This window comes from Pinus tabuliformis, chromosome 1_1, assembly GCF_031772625.1.
Source record: "Pinus tabuliformis cultivar Carrire ecotype Pingquan chromosome 1_1, CPIR1, whole genome shotgun sequence".
In the NCBI taxonomy this organism is placed as follows: domain Eukaryota; kingdom Viridiplantae; phylum Streptophyta; class Pinopsida; order Pinales; family Pinaceae; genus Pinus; species Pinus tabuliformis.
Window position 1 is genome coordinate 550,282,913 of NC_142297.1, and position 26,733 is coordinate 550,309,645.

Sequence of the window (26,733 nt, forward strand, 5' to 3'; positions counted from 1 at the left end):
CATTGCAGGAAGACATGGTTCTGTATGGATATTGATTATGATGCTACGGTCAAGCAAGGGGACCACGCTATCAAGTGTAACCTATCAAGCCAGTGCAAATGGAAAAGCTAACATATATAATGTGGCAAATGGATAGATCTGGACAACCGCATGCACATATATAATGTGGCAAATGGGTCGATAGAGATTGGGAAAAGAATCTCTATAGTAAGGAAGAATAAGGCACTCCTTCCACGATGTACGAGCCGGGGGCGAAATGAAGAAGCAAGCGAAAAGGAAGCATAAATCAATATTGAGCAAATTACTTGCATCGAAATGAAAATGGACTGAACCAACTGTGCTGCGAGGGGGAGGAAACATGATGGAAGTAGAAAGAGGCGCTGTTGAAGGACCTTGGGAAGGGGGTGAAGGACGCATCTGCAATGGAAAGAGGGGGATGACCGATCGAACTGATTGATAACCAACATCAATTCGAATGGAAGCGAAGGATGCGTAAGCAGGCTTGACCACCGGGAAAGGATGCGCAAGCAGGCTCAACTGATAAGGAGAGGATGCATAAGCAAGCTCGACTGTTAAGGAGAGGACCGGCAGGGGCTCGACTGATAAGGCCGCCATCGTGAGTAAGCGAACTCTCGACTAGTTATAAGTAGTATTGTTCTTGGCTAACTAGAAAGTCTGAGCTATTGTACTATGTTTAGTCTGAGCTTCATGTTTATCCCACTGCTCCAAGATTAGCTCTTACCATTGCTTACTTCCTGCTTTGTTCGTATTTTGGTGGCTTAGTATGGGCTTACTATATTAAGATGACTAATGATGTCCATTGTTTCTATGTTATTAGTGCTTACATTGTGTCCACCTATCATAATAAGTCTAATGGATTCCCCTTAGTTCTAGTGAACACGGTTAATCATATCCTTTGACTCGGTTGTGGTTTATCTAATCTAGTATCATACTAGTCTAAATCCCATTGGGTTGACTACTATTACTAATATATATATATTACAAGTTAACTAACCAGTGCCTTCAAGTTATTTTCTCTTTAAGAAATAAAATTGTGTTTGCTTAAAATGAAGTGAAATGATTTCAAATGGAAAGCCAAAGTAATCCTAAAAAGTGAAACAATAAATTTTTAGCACAAGATATTATAAATGTTTTTAAAATGAATAAGTCTACAAATCAAAGCATGGAAACTATCTTGCTCAAAAGGATACAAAAAGAACTCAAATGTTAGACCAAGATGCAATTAAGTTTGCAACCCAAAATAATAGTACTTAAAAGTGAAATTAACCATTCATGACAATATGCAATTAAACCAAAAGATAAGTCAATTTCCAAGTAGAAGAAAATTAAACTTGTTGCAAAATTAAAAGAGATTACAATGTTTGTATCCAAAGTGCCTCTTGAAATAAGATTTACATGTGAGACTTTAAACCATAAAGATAGCAAGAACTTTGCAAATAAAGAAAATGTGATGGAATTTTGTTCTTGGTTTATTTTATTAATTAGTGCTAAGGCAAAGTTACAATTGAATTCTAGTCCTTAGACCTCATCCTCACCTAAATATTTGGATCTCACAGTAAGGAGTCAATAGAGGTAGAGGGCCCCTAAAAGTTTATTCAACCAACTTAAGTTGGAGGTAAGTTTTAGTGATACTTGGGGCATGTAAATAAATTAACCAAACAATGAGAATTAATTTCGACTTCAAATGTACTTGCTTGACATGAAATATAGCATTACTTTATGGGGGGAATTTTTCCAAATACTTGTTGCATTTGAAATGTATTTAATGGTGAAGCATAAGTAAATTTGGAACTATGTTCAAGCCAAACAAGATCAAGTAAAAAGTGCTTGCACGCAAAAAATCTGAACTTGTTATGGATTTAAAACATGTAGTAAATTAAATTAAAGTGCATACAAAATGAGTGTGATGCATGTTGTGTTAATTTCCCACTTAGATTATATGCATGCAAAATGAAATAAACCAACAAAGTCAAACCCACGCTCCCAAAATCAGAAATTTTATTAGTTGTTATAAGAAGGAAAAGACAATGAAGTCTTCTCTAAAATCCAAGGAAAGTCTTAATAAATTGACATCAAACCATAGACCTTTCGTCGCTGAAAATTTACGCAATTTGAGACCCACAAAAGCTCAACAAAATGCAGATTTTTTGAAGACGGAGAAGAGAAGATAAGTCTCCTCTATGGCCACGGCCAAGAGAGATAAAGAGATGGAGAAAATTAACTCCGCCTCCCTCAAGAAGAACATGGTCTTATCCAAGATGAATTCAGCTTAAAGGTGGAAGTAATCGCTAAATCTGATCCTCAAGTTCCTGCATGCAAACTTGTAAGTAATTTTCTGATGATGAATCCTGCAAGTAGTTGCAAGAGAACATGTTAGAAACAATCTACAACAACAAATGTTAGCTCAAAATAATTACAAAGTATGTTACAAAACTAATCTACAAGAGGCTAGGCCAAAGAGTATGAGAAAGCTCTCCCCTTTGACTAGCCATGACTTAGCTCTTTCAAATAGTCAGATATTGATAAATGAAGTACAATATGTAAAAATAATTTTTTCCAAGTTTGATATTTTGGTGCAAGAAATAAAAGTTTTAAGAAACTTGAAAGAATCCCTGCAAGACACAAATAAGATATAGATGAGACTTTGGAATTCAAAACATGCAGGTTCTCCTTGAATATTTTTCAAGAATGGGTTGGTTCCTCTAAGAATTTCCCCTCACGCTTGAAAATATTGACCAAATAATGATTCATCTACAAAAACTTCACCACAAATCATTAAATTGACATGAAATTAAATAAGTGCAGTGGAAAAAATTCTTAGAGATACATATTATCCACTAGAAGATTTATTTTCCTAAAGCAAATAATTAATTTTTATGCTAAAATGAGATAGTTGCATACTAACAAGACTTGAAACAAGCATGAAAGAAACATTGACATAAGAAAATAAATAGAAGCATAAAAATAAGTCAAGAATTTACCACACATGAAAGGAGAAGATCACCATCATGCTTTACCCCAAAGGCTGTTGTATTATATTGCAAGAAGTGAATACAATCTTGCAGAGTCTCCTCAAGCACAATAGCTCGTATCACATGATACATATGAGAGCACATAGCCTCATTATATAGACAGTTAGGAGCAAATCCCAAGGAATAATGCATGTGAGAACTGAACTTGGATCAAATCCCAAGGAAAGATAAGTCAAGTTCGATGTGGAGAAGATAGAGACAGAGCAAAATCGAATTCCATATGTGCACATCAAGGGAAATTGAATTCCATATATGGCATAGTAAGCTCATCCATGAGTGAATACAAGTACCATAATAAATCTAGTAAAAAAATGCAAACTCGAACTAAGTGATGCCACATATGTAGATGATCCCAAGATAGCTCTGCGTAGGTCCCCGGAAACTGCGTGATTCCTCCATGTGCAACTCATAGTTGGGCCAAGTGAAACTCGTAATCCTTAAGAGTGGAGTGCTAAGCGTAGAAGAACCTAAGATAACTGTGAGATGAGGCCCCACCTAATCTTCAGTCCAAATATACCATAGAATATTCCTTTTGTGCATGAGATCCTCTAATATATTTGATTTTCCACATGTGCAACTACTGCTTTATCTCTCGAAACTTCGATTTTATGAAGTAATGGTGTATTTATGATGTAGTGTGCTCAGTCATCTTCCACATGTCCATTGACTCAGCTCTTTGACTTAGGATAATTTCTAAGTCATTTCCACGTTATTTTGTCACATGGAATAATTTATTTCTCTCTATTTTATTTAATTCTAACCTAATTAAAAGCCACAATTTCCACTAAACTTAGGAAATGTGGGTTTTGAGGGTCCAAAACACATTATTAACCCCTCAAAGTGTGTCATAGTAAAAATTTGAGGGTGAGAGGTATAATTTTTATTGCTCATAATCCATACAAATTCTTTAGACTACACTTTTTACAATTTAAATACAATTTTATTTACGATTTTTGACCTGCGGGAAATCTAAAAAATTAAAAAATAACTACCTAGACCTAACCAAATTCCACGAAATTTTTTGTGTGATCTAGTATGGTAATATATATCAACTCTAGACACTAATATGTGTTAGGGGCTCAACCTTCAAACTTTCACCCCAGATTTAGGGTAAAAAGTGAGTGAAAAAACACAAAAAATTACCCGCCTCTAAAACATAAGGGATAATTAACCAGATAAAAGGAACACTCCAAGGTGTACTCATTTTCTGATCGATTCCTAACATCTTAGGCCTGTTACAGACTCAAAACTCATCATTACTAGTATCACTTATTACAATTCCCCACAAGGTGTGGAATTTGGGTATAAGAAAGATTATGAGAAGATAGAAGTAGAGTTAAAAAACTATGTTGATTGATGACATCTGATGGTACAAGTGTCCTCTAGATCATGATTGGGCATGGATTCTTTCAAATAATCTCAAGTGTCATCCCAGTGGTCAACAGGTTGACTATTTTTGACTCAAGGAAGAAGGACCTCGGCAAGGAAGCTTTGTGTCTTGGTCTTGGAGTGGAAAACAGGTCAAGGGTCTTGGTCTTAGTATTCGTCAATTGGAGCCTCTATAAGAAGAATAATTTGTTCGGGTTTTCCTCTCAAGTGGGAGAGGTTTTGGCCGTGGTTGATAGCTTATATAATCTATGTCTCTTGTCTCTTTATGGTTTATGCATTGGTAGTTGTTTGATGCATAAGAACACTATAATAATCTAAGTAAAATAAGATCCTAATCTAAGTAAAAAACATTCACAAGTAGTTATCTAAAGTAAAGAAATCATCTAATGTTAATGCCCTAGTATTCTCAACATGGTATTAGAGCTAAGGTGAATAATTCAAGGAAGGGAATTTTGTCAAGAGACACTTAAGGATTAAATCTCTAGGAAGGCATCAAAGAAAAGATCATCTTGAAGTCAATATCTACAAAGGAAGCATCATAACCCTAGATCAAAGAAGATGTCTACAAAGAAGTATTAGGATCATGATCAAGAAAATAAGGCCAAATCCCTAAATCTACTCAAGCTTAATACTATTCATCCAAAGAAAGCTAGATCAAAAGGCGTCCTCATCAAGATTCTAAGGCGATCTCTCTCTCAAGCAAGATCCCTAACATTGAAGACATCATCAGGAAGTCATCATCGATATTCATCAACAAAGACTCTGTAATGATGCCTCCCCTCATATATGACCACTTTCACCAGCTACCTGGGGTAAACATGAGATGAGGGGCTACAATGACAAGACTCAACCTCCTAGGTGACCTTAAGGAAGTGGAATTGACGGAAACCCATAACACAGACCTTCTATACCTGCTACAAGATTCCCAGAAGAGTTCCCAATCATCCCCATGACCAGTCCCTAGGTCCCATTGATATTTTAGACCATTAAACCCATGGACACTCCCTTGATATGGACAAGGGTATGTCTGGGAGGCTCCTGTCACTCCCATAGCAAGGCATGGGTGTGTCTGGGGACTTTTCTCCTCAATCATGTGCTTGCAACTCTGAGATTTATGCCACTTTTCAAGCCCAGAATCCAGGTCATTTCCCCGAAACCCCAATAGCTTTCAGAATCAATAATTTACATGACAATAAGAGTTGTAAGCCAAAAATTGGCTCTAGGACTAGGCCTGACCATCCCTAACTGAGACTGACATTCTGTCAAACACTTGGCATCAATGCAATCTACATGACATGAATACAAGATAGAGCATAAATGACTGATAACTCATATGAGACTTGAAAAAAAGGATCACCACCCTCTTCCCTTAACTGTTTTGACATCAACTAGGTCTTGCATCCATTATTCTTTCAGTTAGGGTAAATACATGAAATAGCCATGACTATAACCAATCATCCAACCATGCTTATTACCAACACTAAACCATGTAAATAATAATGAGATAACAACCATTATAATAACAAGTACAAAATAAATAGAACTTAGCTTTTATTAAACATAGGTAAGACCTAACCAGGTCCGGGACTTCCACGTACCACCTGACCATAGACATGACTGAACCAAATCTTTCTTTCATCTAGTCACCCCTGTGCCATATTCCAAGCATGAATATGGTATCTCATGGATAAACCAATCCAAAAACAACCAAGGGAATCCAGAGGTTAAACCACCTCCACCCTCACAAAACTATGATCTCACCAAACCGGCACCGAGACCACAAAACCAAACCGAGCTTGGAATGCCTTCGGACTCCATTAATATCCTTGAGGAATTTTATATTTCCTTGTCTCTCAGACTTTACCGCAACCCTCACCAGATCACTAGGCCCTAAACTAAGACTCCACCCTTAGGCTTTACCGTGTATCCTACCAAAACTGGTCAAGGGATTCCTAGGCCTTTATGAATTTTCCTGAGACCGCCTTCGCCCCAGATTCCAAAACCATCCGGCAATTCCGAAGCTCAAAATCGAGAAACAATCCCATCACACCATGGCTAACCAGAAAAAGGCAATGCAAGGTTGAAAACCACTGTCATAACTTGACAAGGCCATGCCACCAACAGTTAGAGAACCAAATACCAACATGCAAAGCCATGCATGTCAAAACCAGCTAGGAAATTACACATGCGATATGTTACTTGCAAGTATTCTTGTTGAAGTTGCTTGATCCTGATCTTCCTTGCTTGCTCTTTGTTTTCCTTGTTCTTCCTTTGCTTACTTTCCCTTCTTTTCTCCAAAGCTAGAATGCTCCAAGAAAACTCTAAGTGTCCAAGAGTGAGAGAGAGAGAGCTCCAAAACTGAATTGACAAAAAGTTACAAACTGATCCTAAGAAGCCTTTTTATTAATGAGGGCTTGTTGTAGTGAAAACACAACACCTTCATTTTGTTCTATCATAATAGACATGGGGACCCTTTTTGCATTGTATGTAGAATTTGAGTGTGATTACTTCATTTCAAGTCTAGTTTTTCTTTTATCTACACTTGTTTTATTTTTATATTTCACCTAAGTTTGATTAAGTTTGTTTGTTAATAAAATTTGTAAATAACTTTTTGTTTTAAAAATCTTCCATTAATAAAACATAGCCCCTGAGACCAAGATCTTCATATTATTATTAGTGCCTATATTTTCCAATTAGTGGCTTTGACTTATATTATAAAGCGGATGTGTTCTTTTTTATAAAGTGGCTGCGACATATCGGAATGATAATAGAAGATCCCTTTCTAAATCCCTGATATCATAAGTCCTGGCCCCATTTATCAGTGGTTGTAGTTTATTGGACGGAGGACGGTTACACAACATTTTGTCATTGTCCCTGTACTCCCCGTCTACGATCTTGGAGGACCTCTACAGTGTACCTGACATGCTTTCCTATCATGAAGAAACTCCCATTGTGTCCCTCTTCATGAGCAAAATAATTCCATTTTGTATCATTTCCCAAAATTCTTCTGTGTCCTCCTCGCGCCGATATGTAGGGATTACAACTATCCCTAGCACTGATCAGATCGACTGAGCCCTTTCTCAGTCGCGTCGATCCTCTTTTGGAAAGTTTTTTAAATATGGAGCTGAAGCTTCCAGCTCTAGAAGCTTCATAACGGAAGTTTGGTAAATGGTTAGGCCGGATGGAGTCGAGGAGGTCAATTTGGGCTCCTTTCCCCTATTAGGATGGAACTAATCCAAGAGATAAGGCCTTCTCCCATGAGAAGAGGAACCATCTCCCCTCCATCCAAGCTATATAAACCTCTCTTTTTCCCAAGCACAAGTTAGCTTTTAGTCCTAATTAAGTTCTGGCTGAAGTTTTGATTTTGGAGTAGTCAACAAGCTACCCATAGTTTGTAGCTTTCTAGCTTGTGTTTAAGGGAGAATTGTGAGTTTGGTTTGGTGTGAAGACTAAAGGGAAGAGCCTTGAGACTACCATTTTTGAGGCTATCCATGAGATGTTATCAGAAGTATGTGGGAACCTGGATATGTCAGAGGAGAACAGCAACGTCAAGACATCATTTGTAATCTCTTCTTGAACTAATATAGATGCAACTATCAATTGATTTCCTACATGAAATGTCATCTCACATATTTATGGCTTAATGTTTCTTAACCTGTTAAGTAGGTTGAATGCAATTTGTATGTTATTACGTTTGTTGTTTGTTTTTGTTGACTTGTTTCAGGTGTTCGAAGGAAGGAAACGGAAGATATTTGGAGCGAGGAAGCAAGGTCGTCACCAAGCAGAATAGCGTACTAAGAGGTGGGCCCTCTTATTTTATTCTACCTTAAGGAGATCTTCCATTTATTGTTTTTTTGTGTCTAGACCCGCTCTCTCGGGCTAGAGTAATTGTTTGTGTCCGCACTTAGAATTTACTTGCATCACCAATTGGCGACTCTACTGGGGAAGCCAATCCTTCTGTTTGCTTGTTTGTAATTTCATGGTTTTGTGTGAACTTTTCTAGTATCGCCATTTCCCTTTAGTCTTGTTTGCTTTTCCTGGTTTACTGCTTTAGGTTTGAAATTTACAGTAGCAAGTCTGGTCTTAGCCTTTAATTTTTTAATTTTTTTTCCTTGCATCCTCGATCAGCGCACTTATTTTCTTAATAGTCGCGTCGATCAACGCAAATTGCTCAAAAACATTCGTGCCGACCCCTTTGTGGCACTTGTTGTTAGTTTGGCAGTCGCGCCGATGCCTATAGGTAAAGATTATGGTTTTTCCTAGATCTCGGCTAGTGTGTCTTGCTCTCTCGATTTCTGCCTCTAAGCTTGTTTAGCATGTGTTCTCCCTGACTGGAAAGCTTCATTAGCTTGGTTTGTGTGCTTGTTTGGTTTAGCCCACCCTCTGATGTGTTAAGCCTGGCCCTGTGTGAAGTTCTTTTTTATTTTTTCTTTGAATCCCTCGATCAACGCTACTTGTAGCCTGGCCAATCACATCGATCAGCCCATTAGTTCTAGTTGTAGTCTGGCCAATCATGTCGATCGTGCTGATCAGTGCTAGTTGTCAGTTAGGTAGTAGTGTTGGTCTCTAAGTTAAGAAAAAATCAGAATTTCCCCCATTCCAGTGCCATTGTGTCTTGACCCTCAGACTCTCTTCTTCCGCCCAAAAGTAACTAGGATGCTTTGTTTGTTGGTTTTGATTGATTGATTGGCTTGAAGTTTCATTGCTTGATTTTTTTGAGTTTGTTGGATGGTTTCTATGACCCAAGGGAATCTAGGTCAATTACCGTTCATTTGTTTGTTAACTCATTATGTCAAGTTTCTAATTTGCTGCTTCATTTAATCCATCTTTCAGTCGCAACATCTTCATTGCTTCATTTTCAATTCAATGAGTGAAAGAGTCGCGTTTGTTCTCTTATTTCAAGTGTCTCTTTTCTCTTTGCGAGCATAGATTACATTGCTTGGTTTGTCAATTAAATAATTTGTGTATTTGGTTTATGTGATTCAGGTAAGAAGTTGCTTTTAGTTTCATTTATCATGCTTTGGATTTGATTGATGCTTGTTCGTTCAGAATTATGAAAATTTTCATTAAAAGTGCTTTATGTGAAAGATTCATTTTGCATTTTATGAAAAGAAGAACATCATTCTAGTTTACTTAAGCGAAAATATTGCATTGGTAGCGTCATTAAGAAGCTATAATTGCATCATCATAAGCATTGGAAATGAAATGAAACTTATTTTGTTGTTAAGGGGAGATTCAGTGCATTTAGGAGATTTATTAGAGAAAGACTTCATTCTTTGATTGTTGCATTGATTTTGTGTTACCTATCTCTCAATTAGCGTTAAATTTCATTGAAGACAAATATCTCTTCTCTCACATAGCTGCATGTAGGATTTTTGTGAGATGACAGCGGTAGGGCCTTGTAACTGAAACCTAATTCAAGATCAACTGTTAAAATCTATTGAATTAACCTAAGGAAGCATTGAAAATTAATGCTCACATTTAATGGTCTAGGCTAGAGACGTGTTTCGGCGTCTTTAAACCTAGCAACTGTCGTTCGCTTCGGCATTAGACAACACTAGTACGGACTTTTGCTCCCGATACCGTCATGTATATAAAGGGAGACCCCACTAGGTTTGTGATCCTTTATCCATTGGAAGCCGAGTCTGCCACCTTGTAAACATGATACACTAAACACAACATTCGGGGAGATTGCCTGCCTGTACTTCTCGGTTCGTTCGGAGTTATTTTGTAGTTCATAGTTACCTGGTAATCCTTATGCCTAGAGTACCCTTAGTAGTCATTTGTTATCTTTACTGACTCTTTAAATTTGAAAAGATCATCGAGCACTTGTCCTTTCGAGCCCGTTAATTTTGAAAGCGACTAGAGTCACCTTTCGTCCTTTTCTCGACTCTTAAAATATGAAAAGGAAAAGTTTTGTTTCAGTATCTTAAAATTAATTGCCCACAAAATATTCCTGGTTAAAGTTATTTTCCTTATTGTTTCTTTAAAAGTTGATTCCAATGGCAACATTCCCAGAGTGTACCAGTCAAGGGTTCCCCTCCGATGGGAATCCTACTCCTTTTCCTTCTTTTGGAAATGTTGGTCCTCCTTATATGGAAACATTGTCCCTCCCCAGGTTAACCATTGGTTTACCTATCTGGTTATTTTCGACCTCGGTGGTCCCGAGTGTCCTGACTCTTGTGCAAATGTCTCCTTCATTTGAATCACATCACGTTGATTCTAAAGTTGACCTCTCACCTTCTTCCTCTATTTCTTCACCTTCCTCTTCTACTTTTCCTAGTGAAAGTTTCAAATCTAGTAACTAGGAGGCTAAGAAGAAGAAGTCAAATAAGTGAGAGGCCAATCGTGCAACTATTGCTCTAAACGCACTTCCTATTGACAAACCTTCCAATCCTCCACAGAAGCTTAGATTCCCTTTCAAGTTGTGTAAGGGTGACCATCTCCTTCGAGTCTGTCCTGGTGTCCCTAGAGCCTGAGAGGTATGGTCTCAAGACTTGAATCGATCATCCCCGTCAACCTCTGGAGATCATGTCTATGCTACACCTTCAACTAACGATGGTAAGAAGAAAGGGAAGATAAAATTATTTTGTAGGTGATGTGAAGGAGAGAATCTTCTTCACCTTTGTCCTCTTATGGATAAAGCTTCTAAATTTTTGGAAAACCTTGTAGCTCCTCAACCCCAACTTCTTGTTGGTTATCAGAGGATTTCTTCTAACCCTCTCCTAGTTGGTAAAGAGATTGACTTGGATTCATCTCTTGCCCATCCTGCTCTTCCTCTCTTCTTGAGCATGACTCTCTTATGTCTGTTTCCGACCAACCTTCGATCGAAAAGAGTGTCGACTTAGATCCGCTTTCAATCCAAAGAGAGTAGTGATCATACTGCTCACGTTCTTCTCATCTCCTCAGATTCTCATGAATCGAAGAGTGACCCTCCCATCCCAGTTGTTCAAGAGAGTCCTTCTCCTTCTCCTGTAGAGCATGGGGCCAATCATATGATACCCCCACCAAGTAGTTATGTCGTTTCTTTCGATTAGATTCAATTGATTGTGTTCTGCCTCCCATCTTATGTGCCTTTGCAGATTATAGTACAAGCCTATAATATGCTAGTACATGGCACTATATTAGATGAAGGTGCATATGTTAACATCATGTCTTCTACAACTTGGCAAGCTTTGGGCTCCCCACAGTTTTTGCTTGTCGCTCAGAATCTATTAGCTTTCAACAGAGGAACCAGTTAACCCTTGGGGCTCCTTCTGAAGTTCCCTATTACTTTGGGAGGAAAGACCGTCTATATAGACATGATGGTAGTCCAAGGTCCATTAGATTTCAATATTCTCCTTGGACGCGACTATGTTTATGTCATGGGAGCTCTTGTTTCTTTGCTTTTCTGTTTGGTTTGTTTTCTAGATGAAGGGAGAATAGTGACCATTGATCAATTGTCGTTCATTGGTCACCAGGTGCCTCCTTTGCAACCATCATCCCCTATTGGCTCTTGTTTGCAAGGAGTACCTTCCTCTGCCATAGGTCAATTATGTGGCTACCCATTCCATCTCCGCATTTGTTGATGATCACACAAATGGTATATTACATTGTGTATTGGGGGTTTTGGAACCTGATCTGTCTTCCATACCAAATGAAATGTATTCCTCCCAGAGCGTGGTTCTTCCATCTAGTGAAGACCTCTTGGGAGCTATGTTCTCGTATGGTTCATGAACAGATGTGGTGAGGATAGTTCCTAGCCTTATGTCTGGCGACAATACTGGTGACAAGGAGTCATGAGGATGGTTACTTGTCTTGTGACAACCTCGTTAAAAAATGAAACAAGGGTCTCGAGGATAGTTCTTTTACTGTGTCAACCTCATTAAAAAATGAAGCACATCCCTTTTCCAAATCAAGTCTTTGATTAAGATCTCGTAAAATCCCAGTCGAGTCTTTCCTGGATCTCGAAAGTGAACCTTCATTCCATCCACCTAATTGACTGAAATGAAGCTTGGGGGGCATGTACTTCGAATTGAGTCATTATGTCGGGGGCATACAAACTTATCTCAAGCATATTTTTTCGTTTCAAGCTTATGTAAACATGAAACTAAATCCAAAAAGAGTTATCCATGGTTCAAGCTTATGTAAAAACGAAACCATGCTTGATTTATATCTCATGATTGTCATTTTAATCAGCTAATTTCTGCTAGATGAGCCTTGGTTGTTTTTCCTTTCCCAAGGAACCGCAACAATGAGTGGTTTTATTAGCTAGCCTCTTGACCATTACATGTTTTGAGTAGTTCCTCCATTACCGGAACAAGTTGCTACCCTTTATACCACTAGTTCCTCCAGGACGAGTCACCTTTAAGCTCTTTTCTGACTTGTAAAAGATGAAAAGATTGTCGAGTGTTTTTTTCCCTTTTTTGACTCATTAAAGAGAATAAAAATGAGGGGTCTACTTTTAGCTCTTTTCTGACTCTTTAAACATGAAAAGGTTGCCGAGATTTTTTCATTTTGAACTCGTTAAAGGCTGCAAAACGTCGTGCGCTCAGTATATGTTTACCCCTTTTTCAGGCTCAAGAGACACAAATGTACAAAAGGGGACCATGTGGAGTTTTATTTTCCGTGTCTTTTTCAAACTCTCTAAACGTGAAAAAGATATTGAATTACACCTTTGTTGGACTCGTTAAAACATCAAACGACATTGGATTCATCGCCATGATGAACATGAGCTTCTCCTTTCTAGGGCTCATTAAACTTACTAGGTCGGCTTCATCCGAAGGATGAACTTATAGTGCGAGCACATGATATCCCCTTCAAGCTTGCAATAAAAAATAATTGGGGTACCTTCCAGAAATGGTGGGGGAAATTGGAAATATTATCAATTGTGTCGGCATCTCACTCTTGAACATGACACTTTCTATTTCGTGTCGATTTGGGATATCCTCCTTTCATCAATGACCTTCTTGGGTTGGGTTGTTCATTTTTGCCTTCCATTTGATCTCTGCCACGTCATCATGACCACCGATCCTATGAATCCAAAAGCTGCCAAACTACAGAATCGTGTCGCCGATATGTTCAAGAGTTAGTCCCTCTGTAGTTACACTTACTCTTGATCCTTTGTATCATCTGAAATCATTTGCATCCCTTTGTCTCGTGTCGATGATTTGGGATACATCATGGCCGTCCTTCGACACGGTCGCTTCCTGTCGACTTCAACGCATTATCCAAGTAGCTGGCCGAGAGACTCCCTTCCAGTACCTTAGAGCTTGAATGCCCTGATGGCAAGTTCTTTACACTTGATGACAAGTTCACATCATTGGCTTTCGATCGGGTGATTTCATGGGTGTTCGACATTAGTTCCTTTATTCATATTCTGTGAGCTGTGTTGCCAATACCTTGAGAGCCATTGTCATTATTGGTGATTTCTCTTGTTCTTGTTAACAATTCACATCATTGACCGGTAATCAAGTGACTCCTGGCATGTTCAACTTCAACACATTCATTCGCATGTCAAGATTTGTACTTTGATCGGGTCGTTTGGAGCGCAAGACCCTGGGCTAAGATTACACAAGTCCAGGTTGTGAGGCGATGTGACATGGTCATGTTGATATACATGTCTCTTTCAGATGGATGGTTGCGACCATACCATGAGTTGTTATATGTGATCCTTCTCATTATCAGGTGGCTATGACCATACCTTGGTTTCATTATGATCCTTTCCACTAGATGGTTGCGACCATGCCTAGGATCCATTTACATGATCATCCTCTGGATGGTTGCACCCATACCATGATTCATGTATTATTATTTAGAGTTTTCAGTGATGTATATGTATCTATGCTTCCTTGCAGGTTTTCCGATGATGGACTCTAGTTCCCCACTTCCACTTGTAAATCATTTCACCCCTCACTCTAGCTCGACCTTCATGCTTTAGGGGGCATCTGTTACACATCATTTTGTCACTGTCCCTGTACTCCCTGTATACGATCCTGGAGGACTTCTACAGTGTACCCGACATGCTTTCCTATCGTGAAGAAATTCCCAGTGTGTCCCTCTTCATGAGCAGAACAATTCCCTTTTGCATCATTTCCCAAAAATCTTTTGTTTATCCTAGTTTACAAGACTAGCGCTAATGACCCATGTCCTCCTCGCGCCGATATACAGGGATTACAACTGTACCTAGCATGGATTGGATCGATTGATCCCTTTCTCAATCGCGTCGATCCTCTTTTGGAAATTTTTTTAAATATGGAGTCAAAGCTTCTATCTCTAGAAGCTTTGTAACAAAAGTTTGGTAAATGGTTAGGCCAGATGGAGTCGAGGAGGTCAGTTTGGGCTCCTTTCCCCTATTAGGATGGAACTAATCTAAGAGATAAGGCTCTCTCCCATGAGAATAGGAACCATCTCCCCTCCATCCAAGCTATATAAACCTCTCTTTTTCCCAAGCACAAGTTAGCTTTTAGTCCTAATTAAGGTCTAGCTGAAGTTTTGATTTTGGAGTAGTCAGAAAGCTACCCATAGTTTGTAGCTTTCTAGCTTGTGTTTAAGGGATAATTATGAGTTTGGTTTGGTGTGAAGACTAAAGGGAAGAGCCTGAAGACTACCATTGTTGAGGTTATCCATGAGATGCTAGCAGAAGTATGTGGGAATCCGGATATTTCCAAGGAGAATAGCAACGTCAAGACATCGGTTGTAATCTCCTCTTGAACTAATATAGATGCAACTATTGATTGATTTCCTACATGAAATGTCATTTCACATATTTATGTCTTAATGTTTCTTGACCTGTTAAGTAGGTTGAATGAAATTTGTATGTTATCACGTTTGTTGTTTGTTGTTGTTGACTTATTTCAGGTGTTCGAAGGAAGGAAACTGAAGATAGCTGGAGCGAGGAAGCAAGGTTGTCACCAAGAGGAATAGCGTACTAAGAGGTAGGCCCTCTTATTTGATTCTAGCTTAAGGAGATCTTCCATAGATTGTTTGTTTGTCGCTAGACCCGCTCTCTCAGGCTAGAGGAATTGTTTGTGTCCACACTTAGAATTTATCGGCACCACAAATTTAGTCTTCACACCAAACCAAACTCACTATTCTCCCTTAAACATAAGCTAGAAAGCTAAAAACTATGGGTAGCTTGCTGACTACTCCAAAATCAAAGCTTTACCCAGACCTTAATTAGCACTAAAAGTTAACTTGTGTTTGGGAAAAAGAGTGGTTTATATAGCTTGGATGGAGGGGAGATGGTTCCTCTCCTCATGGGAGAGAGCCTTATCTCTTGGATTAGTTCCATCCTAATAGGGGAAAGGAGCCCAAACTGACCTCCTCGACTCCATCCGACCTAACCATTTACCAGACTTCCGTTACAAAGCTTCTAGAGCTGGAAGCTTTGGCTCCATATTTAAAAAACTATCCAAAAGAGGATCGGCGCGACTACGAAAGGGCTCAATCGATTCGATTGGTGCTAGGGATAGTTGTAATCCATGTATATCATCATGAGGAAGACACGGGTCATTAGCGTCGGTCTTGTAAACTGGGATAAACAAAATATTTTTTGGAAATGATGCAAAATGGAATTGTTCTGCTCATGAAGAGGAATCAATGGGAGTTTCTTCATGATAGGAAAGAATGTCGGGTACATTGTAGATGTCCTCCAAGATCGTAGACGGGGATTACAAGGACAGTGACAAAATGTTGTGTAACAAGGACTAATGCAAATATCACATGCCACATAAACCTCCTCCTCTCCCTTATATCTGAAAATCCCATATTATATTTTTATTATGTGTCATCATTCAAAACCTTTGATCTCTGATACGCGATATTCATTCGCCTTCGACTTCCGATAATCATTCACCTTCGATATTCCTAAAGGCCTCTGCGCTGATATGTCGATATATCACTCTGCCAATATTTGATCTCCAACACGTTTTTCACTCTGATATCCAAATCCGATATGTGCATTAATGTTGATTAATCATAATATCACATCCACCCATCTAATCGAAACAATTGTAAAACCTTCAATATTAAACCTCTGATATTACAGACCCGATATAGTTATCAAAAAGAGTTGAATATGATTTTGCATCTGCTCCATATCAGAGCTACCCAATATCACAAATATTTTGTGTTGTCTCATTTCAAAAGTTGCGATGAGCTTTTCTTCGATACCACACGGTTCTTGCCACTTGTCACTTCCATATGGGGTTGTTGTTATAATAATTGAAAATTCTATTTTAATGGTTTTGCGGGAAGTTTGTGTGTTTAGTTTTCGATTTGGTTTTCGGTTAAGTTTAATATTAGAATTAATTAACTATGTTTGACTGAAACAGGGATGAACCTAGGGTCGATAAGGAGGAAGTAACAGTTCGATCCGAGATTTTTGAACACTCTCTACCATGTGGCACAATGTAGTTCTAAACTGGAAAGATTGTTGTAACAGGGATTAAAAAGGCCAACATGTGGGCATAAAATCAATTCTTCGACTAAAGAACATCACTTCATTGCAACGATTTCGAAATTCAACTTTCCATTTCTCGAGAGAATCAGGGAGACTGTTAGCTCTATAAATATGTATAAATACCCCTATATTCAATCTTGTTAAAGGAGGTCACGATCACACACAGGGGGGCTATGTAATAATTCAATTTGTTCTTTCACACTATTGTAGAGCGCAGAGAGTTTTATTGTAGAGATTGTAGAGAAGTTATGGCTCTGTTATAAAGGGACTTTGCACTATTGCAAGCACTTTCATTAAGGGTCAGAGATACTCTTGGAACTGTGGTAATAAAATTTTGACATGGTTTTAATTAATTCTTATTCTTGTGTACTATTACTGGAATGCAGGATTATTGTCTCATTGTTAAAGTTTCATTTTTGTTTTTGATATTTATTCTAAACAATATTATGTTTCTTTGATATTATGCACTATTGTTGTGTCATTGACATTTTGTTGTTGAAACTTTGTTAAAGCTATCTTTGCAGGGTAGAATGAGATCGAAATCAATCTTAATTCATTGAAGTATTCTTGTGGTGACTAATAACTATTTATTATTCATTTGCAGGCTTATTTTGCTTTCACTTGTATTAGTTAATGTGAACTACTTCCTTTAATTAATACAAAATCACATGATGAATTATATTAGTTATTTCCCCTTGTTTTAGTTAACTTGCTCTCGGATTAGGAGAGGGCTATCCCATTATAGTTCGAGATAGGTTTTTCATGTTTTATATTAGTTATGCATCTAAATCTTAGTTTGCATCAAGTCCTCTCTCAAAGAGGAAAACTTTAGTTATGGCTTGGTTGAGCCCCAGATCATCTTAAGGATCACTTTCTTACTTGATCAACAAGAGGTTTGATCTGATGTCTCTTCTCTATTAATAGGTGAAAGTCATATTTTAAGCCATCGAAGATAAAGAGAAGATATTGGACCTAGTTTAACCAGTCATGACCACCATTTCAACGGAAAAGGAGTTGTTCTAAGTTCCTAATCAGGTGGTCTCCCTTAGAATGTTGTAGGCATAGATTTTTGATCCTTCAACATTTTTGGCACTAGAAGGAGGGTCTGAATACTTGTTTACTTTTCGAGTTTTTGTATTTTAAGGTTTTTATTTTAATCATAATGGATCCTCTTAAACTTCCCATTTGGAGTTGTATCTCTGGACGTGCATCTGCTAATACTCCACCAGAAATAGTAAGACACTTGTCAAAGGTAAAGTTTAATGGTAAGAAGAATGCTTTTGTATTTGATCATGCCTTACAATTTATTCAAAAAAATTCAAATTCTACTTTTCATGATATTGATGAAGGTATTCTATGCAAGATTTTTACTCTTACATTCTCAGGAAAAGCCAGAAACTGGTGTCAATCTCTTCTAGTTGTTTCTATTCATAGTTGCGATCAATTTATCACAATGTTCCTTTACAAATTTGACGGTTATGATTATGAACAGGTATGTGATGAATTAGGATATTTACAAATATTTGAAAATGAACCTCTCTTAGACTTCACTGTTATATTTCAATTAATTTTCTTGAGATTCAAAGTTGAAGATAAACATTCAGGAAATGAGCTGAAAGATTGATTTGAATATATTTGTTCTCTTCCTCCCATTTCAAATCTGTATAAAACAATTTCAAGTTTTGATGACTCTCCTTCAAGTTCCAATAGTATTATCAAAAACTATGATATAGAGGTGCATATCAATCATGATGAAGTGGCCTCAACCATGTATGATAAATTATTAAATCTATTACACACCTCTTACAGCGTTAATGATAATCACGCTAATGAACCTTTATCACAAAGCTTGCAAGAATTTGATAAACAACTACAAGAAGAAATCACAAATAAATTTGAAGGACCATCTACCACGAAATTCGAAAATCACTATGAATTAAATTCAGAAAATCAGATTATAAAACAACGAGTACAAGAATAAATTGGAATTTCCAATAATATGCGACCTACTATACAAATTTCTAAATTTGATCATGTTGATCAAATACAAAATTCAGGGCATCCAGAGAACATTCTTCAAGAAAGCACAATTATCCAAGTAAATGATCTGGAATCTGAAATTCACAATGAAGAAAATGCACAAGAATTCACAAATAGAGATATTTTAAAATTCATTGCTTCTGATTCTCATTTTTACCTCTATCCTAATATTTTTGTTGATATCAATTTATCCCCTCTTTACTTTAATGTTGTTTTAGAAAATAGAGAGGTTGATATAAATAAATTGTCAATTAGTTTTCATCAAGATAGAGAATCATTCATTGATCATTCTTCTGGCATTAATGAACATGTGCTCCATATTCCTTCTTGTTTTGATACATCGGATGAGAGTGAAGAGAATTTTAATGAATGTTCTGAAGTCATTTACAATAATTACTTTGACAATAAGGATGTTGATTTATCATCTTATACATTAAATCCTCATTATCAAAGTAAAATCATACTTGAAAATGAAGATAAATTCAACTCAGAAAGTGTTTTGACTAGTTGACATTTTCAAACAATTGATCATACTCATGATTTCAACATTCAAGAACCCATTCCAATCTATGATTTTTATGATGATCAAATTCTCACTTCTATTCATAATTATGATCCTCTCTCTAATTCACAAATTAGTGTTGGAAATCATTCTAATTCCATTATTCTGGCCAATCCTTGTGAGGAGGAAATCACTTCAAACAAGTCCCAATTGTGTTGTAACAATAGTGTAAATTATTACTTGATTTCATTATTGTTCCTTCACTTATTTTGTTTGATTTCAGATCTATTTTATGTTTTCATTTTTCATTTTTTGATGTCAAATGCTAGCATATTGAGAAGTTCAATATTGAACATTCAATTGATGCATTGCCTGAAAGGTAAAATGAAGTTTAAAATCATAATCATGAACATCAAGAATTATTACTCTTCCAATTTCAATTGATGTTCATCTCTTATCAATTGCTTCTTTCTTCTCAAAAGCAGTGCCAAAAATAGAGTGTATTCTTACAACATGACCAGCCATCTAACACAATTGATGATCTTCCATCATATGTACATAAAAATAACAATTTGATGCAGGTCATTGCATTTAATAGAATATTTTCACAATCTAACTTGTTATCCTTTTCTTTAGATCACTTCCAACCTCTAACTAATATCCATCCATATTTTTATAATCCCATCGAGATCTAGTTAGAAGAAAATCTCCAAGAGAGGGTGAATGTAAATAAGATACTTCTTTTACATACATTAACAATAGTTGTACATAATGCTTTGAGATTTATTTCTTTTGGTTTAAGTAGATTTATTTCTTTTGTTACTAATGTTTGATGTATATATTCATGCAGAAAATAAGATGCTTGAATCGCTTCATTGGAAGTATGATTTTACTTAGTCTTAGTTTACTTTTTAGATTAGGATTAGGACTAGTTTAGAAATTGGTTTTAATTTGAATAAGAAGATGGTTTTGAACTTTGATTAATACATGGGAGAAGATGAAGATTCATCGGGTAAAATTATGATCGAATTCTTCCAGGTACACATTTATATGTTCATCCTCATCTGGTTTGAGTTTTATTTCAGTTTTTTCTTTCCTGATTATTCCTTTCTTATATTTTCTTGTTCTTCTTGCAGATTCCAATGGATTTGATTTGTAGATTCAACTTTGTTGGCAACAAACATAACAAAAGAACAATCATCATATGGCATTAGGGAGTTTTCTCTTTTCTAATTTTGCTTACATTTTGAAATCGATTATCAGTCTTATTCTTAAAGTTCAATCTTTAAAGACTCGCAAACTATCTTTAAGCAAGATTTGTAAAAGTAATAAAATCCTTGTCAAAGCATACAACAATAACTCTAAATCAGTAATTATGCTTTGAAACAAAAGAATTTTATTAACAAGTCATCCTACAAGATAAAATCAACATAATCTTATTTTTATGTTAATTCTCTATTTATCTTGTAAGATGTGTCTCAAGGTTTGATGCAGGAGCATGTGACTCAGGGGGGAGAAATCTTCCAAATTATTCCAAAAATCCAAAAAAATATACAGGCAAGGGAGTGGGGTCCTTTAGCCTGCAATTTCTATGCTTTCTTAGCTAAAAATAGAATAAATTCTAGCAATAAATCATGCTATTTGTAACTGAGCTTTTCAAGCTTTAAATCATCTTGTAAAGCATGCTTTTCTTTGTATCGGATAAGGACCGAAAGGGCTTATCCTTAGTTATAAATAAAGAGGTAGCGAGGCCCTCATCAGACAGAAGAGAGGGGCGAGCGCCATAGTATTATTTTGGAAAAATTTGTTCTCTCGGTGTCTCTTATTAAACGACTCTATGATATGCATGTGTAGAGTAATATGTACTTGTCGATTATTGGATAGTGCGACGGTGTTGAAAGGTTCCTATTTCCTCACACTGCAAATGTTGTATGTTAATCATTGGATCGTTTCCCTTTTCATTTTATGGTTTATACAGGCTCAATTTTATAATAGCGCATATGTCTCTGCTTATAGCAAGAACTCTTGCATAATTTCATTAGTGGCCATGGTATATTTGAAATCTTATAACTTTAATTTCTTACCCACGTTGATCTGAGACCATATCGGCGTCAAGAGGTTCGTTGGAACTGATAGTTGAATGCCCGATTTACAAAGCCTTCTGGTCCGAAAGGAGCCATAGCGTGACAAAGGGCCGAGTTCCAAATTTGGAGCCGAATTAATATAAAGTGCAACATATATGTATCGCTAGGTCCGTTATCTCGGAGGTAGAAGAGTTGTTAAGTGAGTCGACTGCCGAAAAGTGGAACCACCGATTTATTAAAGGCCGTGTATTAGTGCATCGGATCCGCTGATTCGAAGGGAAGAAGACCATCGCTTTGGCGATTGCGACTTATATATATATCGGCGAAACTAGCATAGAGGGCGGCGATACATAACTATCACCGATGCGATACATATACACAAGCCTTTGCCCATGGTAAAATTCTGTCTATAAACGTCACCGATGCAAGAGGAATATATAACGTGAATATATATTTGTTGTATGCGTAAGTCCACAAAAAGGGATATTTCTTTTAAGAATTCCCGAAAGCCACTGTTTGATAATAAAACATGACCGTGGTGTTTTTTTAAAAGAAATGAAATATCAGTTTAATGACTGATGCACCAAGAACTGAAGAAAGGGAAATTGATCAAGATATAGAAGAACTTGCAGGTAGATTAGGGAGATTGTCTTTAACGCCTGCACCCAAGCCATCATTAGTGGTATCAGAGCCAACAACTGACATTGAATTGAATCTCAGGAGCAGAAGAAGGATGGCTTTCAGAGTTGGAAGAGGATGAGGACGTGGTGGAAGAGGACGACCTGCTGCAAATGCTGAACTAATGGAAACAGTAGAAGAGCTGCGAGCTAGAGTGGATGCATTAACTTCGGATAGAAATATAGATGATGGAGATGTCAGTGAGCCCGAAATTGAAGCTGCTGAAGAGGAGGAAGTTGTACAGGTTACTCCTGAGATGAGATTCTTTCAGTCAGTGTTGAAATCCACAGCCAGGCCATGGAACCAATTAGTACCGATATATCAAGGAGGACTGAATCCAGAAGAATTGATCGACTGGATTAACAGCATGGAGAAATTCTTCGATTACGAGGAAACAGAGGATGAGAAGAAAGTAAAGTTTGTTGTCACCAAGTTAAAAGGCCATGCAGCACTCTGGTGGGATGGTGTGCAGGCGGAAAGGAAGAGACTTGGTAAACAGCCTATCAAGAACTGGAGCCGAATGGTAGCAAAGTTAAGAGGTAAGTTCTTGCCAAGTAATTATCAGCAAACATTGTTTAGACAAATGCAAAATCTTAGACAGAGAGCTTTAACAGTAAAAGAATATACATAAGAGTTTTATAAAGTAAGCATAAGAGCTGGAGAAGCCCAAGACACAGATGAGAAGGTAGCTAGATATATGAATGGCCTCAGGATGGACATTCAGGATGAGATAAGTCTGCTGTCTCCTAAAACAGTAGAGGAAGCTTATCAGATAGCGCTGAAAGCTGAGGAAAAACTCATAAGGAAGCAGTCTGCCAAAGGGAGAGGGACTTTCAGAGGAAAAGGAAGTCAAGGTGGTAGAGGAAGATCTACAACACCTAGAGATGGAGCTAGCAGTAGCTCAACCCAGCATGCACCCAGAGAAGGTGATGCAAGAGGCAGAGGGAGTTTTTCCAGAGGAAGAGGAGGCAGAGGAAGAGGCAGAGAAATAAGATGTTACAGATGTAACAAGCTGGGACACAGAGCTTTTGAGTGCCCAGAGAATGCAGACATAAAGCAGAGGAATGCAATTGTTGCTCCAGTTGAAGAAGAAGCACCAGCGGCAGCGGTAGCAGAAGAAGAAAATACACCAGAAAGAGGAGAATCTCTGGTGGTTAATAAAGTCTTACTTAAGCCAATGAAGGAGGTGGCTGCTGAACCGCCACAAAGAAAAACTTTATTCAGGACAGTGTGCAAAGTCCAAGGAAAATGTTGCCAGATGATCATTGATAGTGGCAGCACTGATAATTTGGTCTCTACAGAAGTAGTGGAGAAATTGAAGCTGAAGACAATGAAGCACCCAACACCTTATAAGGTGTCATGGTTACAAAAGGGACATCAACTGTTGGTAAGTGAACAGTGTGAAGTGGAATTTCAAGTGGGCAAGTATAAAGATAAAATTGTTTGTGATGTGATGCCTATGGAAGTGTGTCACATATTGCTTGGGAGGCCTTGGCAATATGACAGAGGAGCCATACATGACGGGAAGAGAAACACCTACAAGTTTGGAAAAGATGGTGTTAATCATACATTGTTGCCTTTGCAAGAAGAAGATGTATCGGGACAGAAGACTGATCCAAAAACTATGTTACTTGGAGGGAAGGAATACTTGAAGCAGATTGAAGAAAATGAGGTAAATTTTGTTGTAATTTGCAATCCCAAGGTAATATTGAATTCTACTAAAATTTCTGAATTACCCATTGAAATTCAAGAAATGTTGGAGAATTATTATGATATTATTGTTGATGATTTGCCTAATGAATTACCGCCAATTTGAAAAATCAGTCATCATATAGACTTGATTCCTGGAGCAAGTCTACCTAAAAAAGCAGCGTATAGAATGACTCCTGCAGAGAATGAAGAAGTTAAGAAATAGGTGCAAGAATTGCTTGACAAGGGGTTGATTAAAGAAAGCCTGAGTCCTTGTGCAGTGCCAACAGTGCTGAGCCCGAAGAAAGATGGAGGCTGGAGAATGTGTACAGATTCAAGAGCCATCAATAAGATTACAATCAGGTACAGATTTCCATTACCCAGAATTGAAGATTTAATGGATTGCTTGTCTGGCGCAAAATATTTTTCAAAGTTAGATCTTAAAAGTGACTATCATCAGATAAGGTTAAGAGAAGGGGATGAATGGAAAACCGCTTTTAAGACCAATGAAGGATTATATGAATGGAGAGTGATGCCTTTTGGGTTGTCCAATGCACCAAGTACATTCATGAGGCTTATGAATGAAGTTCTTAAAGAATTCATTGGTAAATTTGTAATAGTATATCTGGACGACATATTAGTTTATAGCAGATCCAAGGAGGAACACTTGAGGCATTTAAATTATGTTCTACAGAAGCTGCAGCAAGAAAAATTATTGTTGAATCTGAAGAAGTGTTTATTTATGAAAGAGGAGCTAGTGTACTTGGGATTTGTTATCTCAGCTGAAGGATTGAAGATGGATCCAGAAAAGATCAAAGCAATTGTGGAGTGGCCTTCACCCAAGAGTATTTTTGAGGTAAGGAGTTTTCACGGTCTTGCTAGTTTTTACAGAAAATTCATTAAGAATTTTAGTAAGATTAATGCACCTATTATTGAGACCATAAAGAAAGATAAACAGCCATTTACGTGGATTGCTGAAGCAGAGAGAAATTTTCAGCTGTTGAAGAAGAAAATAACTGAAAAGCCTGTTTTGGTTCTTCCTGATTTTAACAAAACTTTTCAAGTTAAGTGTGATGCAAGCGCAGAAGCAATTGGAGGAGTTTTAAGCCGAGAAGATAGACCAATAGCTTATTTCAGTGAAAAGCTAAATGATGCAAAAAGGAGGTATTCTTCTTATGATAAGGAGTTTTACACAGTTGTGCATGCACTAAAGAAGTGGAGGCATTATTTAATGTCGAAAGAATTTATTCTTTATTCAGATAACCATGCATTGCAGTTTATAATGCAGCAGCCAAAACTCAGCCAGAGACATGCTAAATGGGTAGAATATCTTCAAGGCTTTCATTTTGTGTTAAAGCATATAACTGGACAGTCAAACAAAGTCGCAGATGCCTTGAGTAGGAGAAGTGTATTGCTGCAAGAAAGTCAAATCCACGTGCTGGGGTTTGATTTTCTTAAGGAATTATATGAGACCGATTCAGATTTTAAGGAGGCATTTGAGGCTTGTAAAAATCCTGTTTTGGCGGACAGGAGCAAGTGGCTGGATTATTTTATACAAGATGGACTGTTATTTAAGAAAAATCAGCTGTGCATACCCAACTGTTCAATGAGAGAGAATTTAATCAAAGAGAAGCATAGTGGAGGACTTGCAGGACATTTTGGTAGAGAGAAGACCTTTGAACAGCTCAACAGATTTTACTTCTGGCCGAAAATGAAATATGAAGTAGAGAAATATGTAAGAAATTGTAAAGTCTGCCAGTATGCAAAGGGAAGGAGCCAGAACATAGGGTTGTATAATCCATTGCCAATTCCAGATAGGCCTTGGGATATGGTAAGTATGGATTTTGTGCTAGGATTGCCAAAGACTCAAAGAGGCTATGATTCAATTTTTGTGGTAGTGGACAGATTTTCAAAAATGGCACACTTTATTCCATGTTATAAAACTAGTGATGCTTCTCACATTGCTAACTTGTTTTTTAGAGAAATTGTAAGATTACATGGATTGCCCAAAAGCATTGTTTCAGACAGGGATTCAAATTTCGTTGGACATTTCTGGGGAACAGTATGGAAGAAGCTGGGAACTAAATTAAATTTCAGTTTTGCCTATCATCCACAAATTGATGGACAGACTAAAGTTGTGAATAGAAGTTTAGGCAATCTTTTGAGGAGCTGTACTGCAGAACATCCAAAGCAATGGGATCAAGTGTTACCACAAGTTGAATATGCATATAACGACTCACCAAACAGGAGCACAGGACAGAGCCCATTCTATATTGTTTATGGAATGCACCCAAGGGGAATATCTGAATTAAGGAATTTGGGAAAAGAAGAAATGAGAAGTGCAGAAGGTGAAGACTTTGCTTCAAGAATGCAGGTGATACATGAACAGGTGAAACAACAGCTACAAGACAGCAACATTCAATATAAAACCAGAGCAGACATGAGGAGAAGAGAAATGAACATTGAAGTTGGAGACTTGGTTTTAGCGCACCTCAGAAAAGAGAGATTTCCAAAGGGAAAGTATAATAAGTTAAAATCCAAGAAAATTGGACCATGCAGGGTGCTAAGGAAATTCTCTGCAAATGCTTATGAGATTGAATTACCACCTGGTGTGGGAATATCACCAATTTTTAATGTTGTAGACTTGTACAAGTATGAGAATGAAGCTGTAGATGATACAGCACAGGATCAAGAGACTCCAGAGATTGACTGGGTAAAACAGTTACCCACAGCCAAGAATTTACAGCCAGAAAGAATTCTGGACAAGAAAGTGTATAAGAAGACAAGGGCACGAGAGTATTTCCAGTATCTGGTGAAATGGAAGGGACAGCCGATCGCTGAAGCTACTTGGGTTAC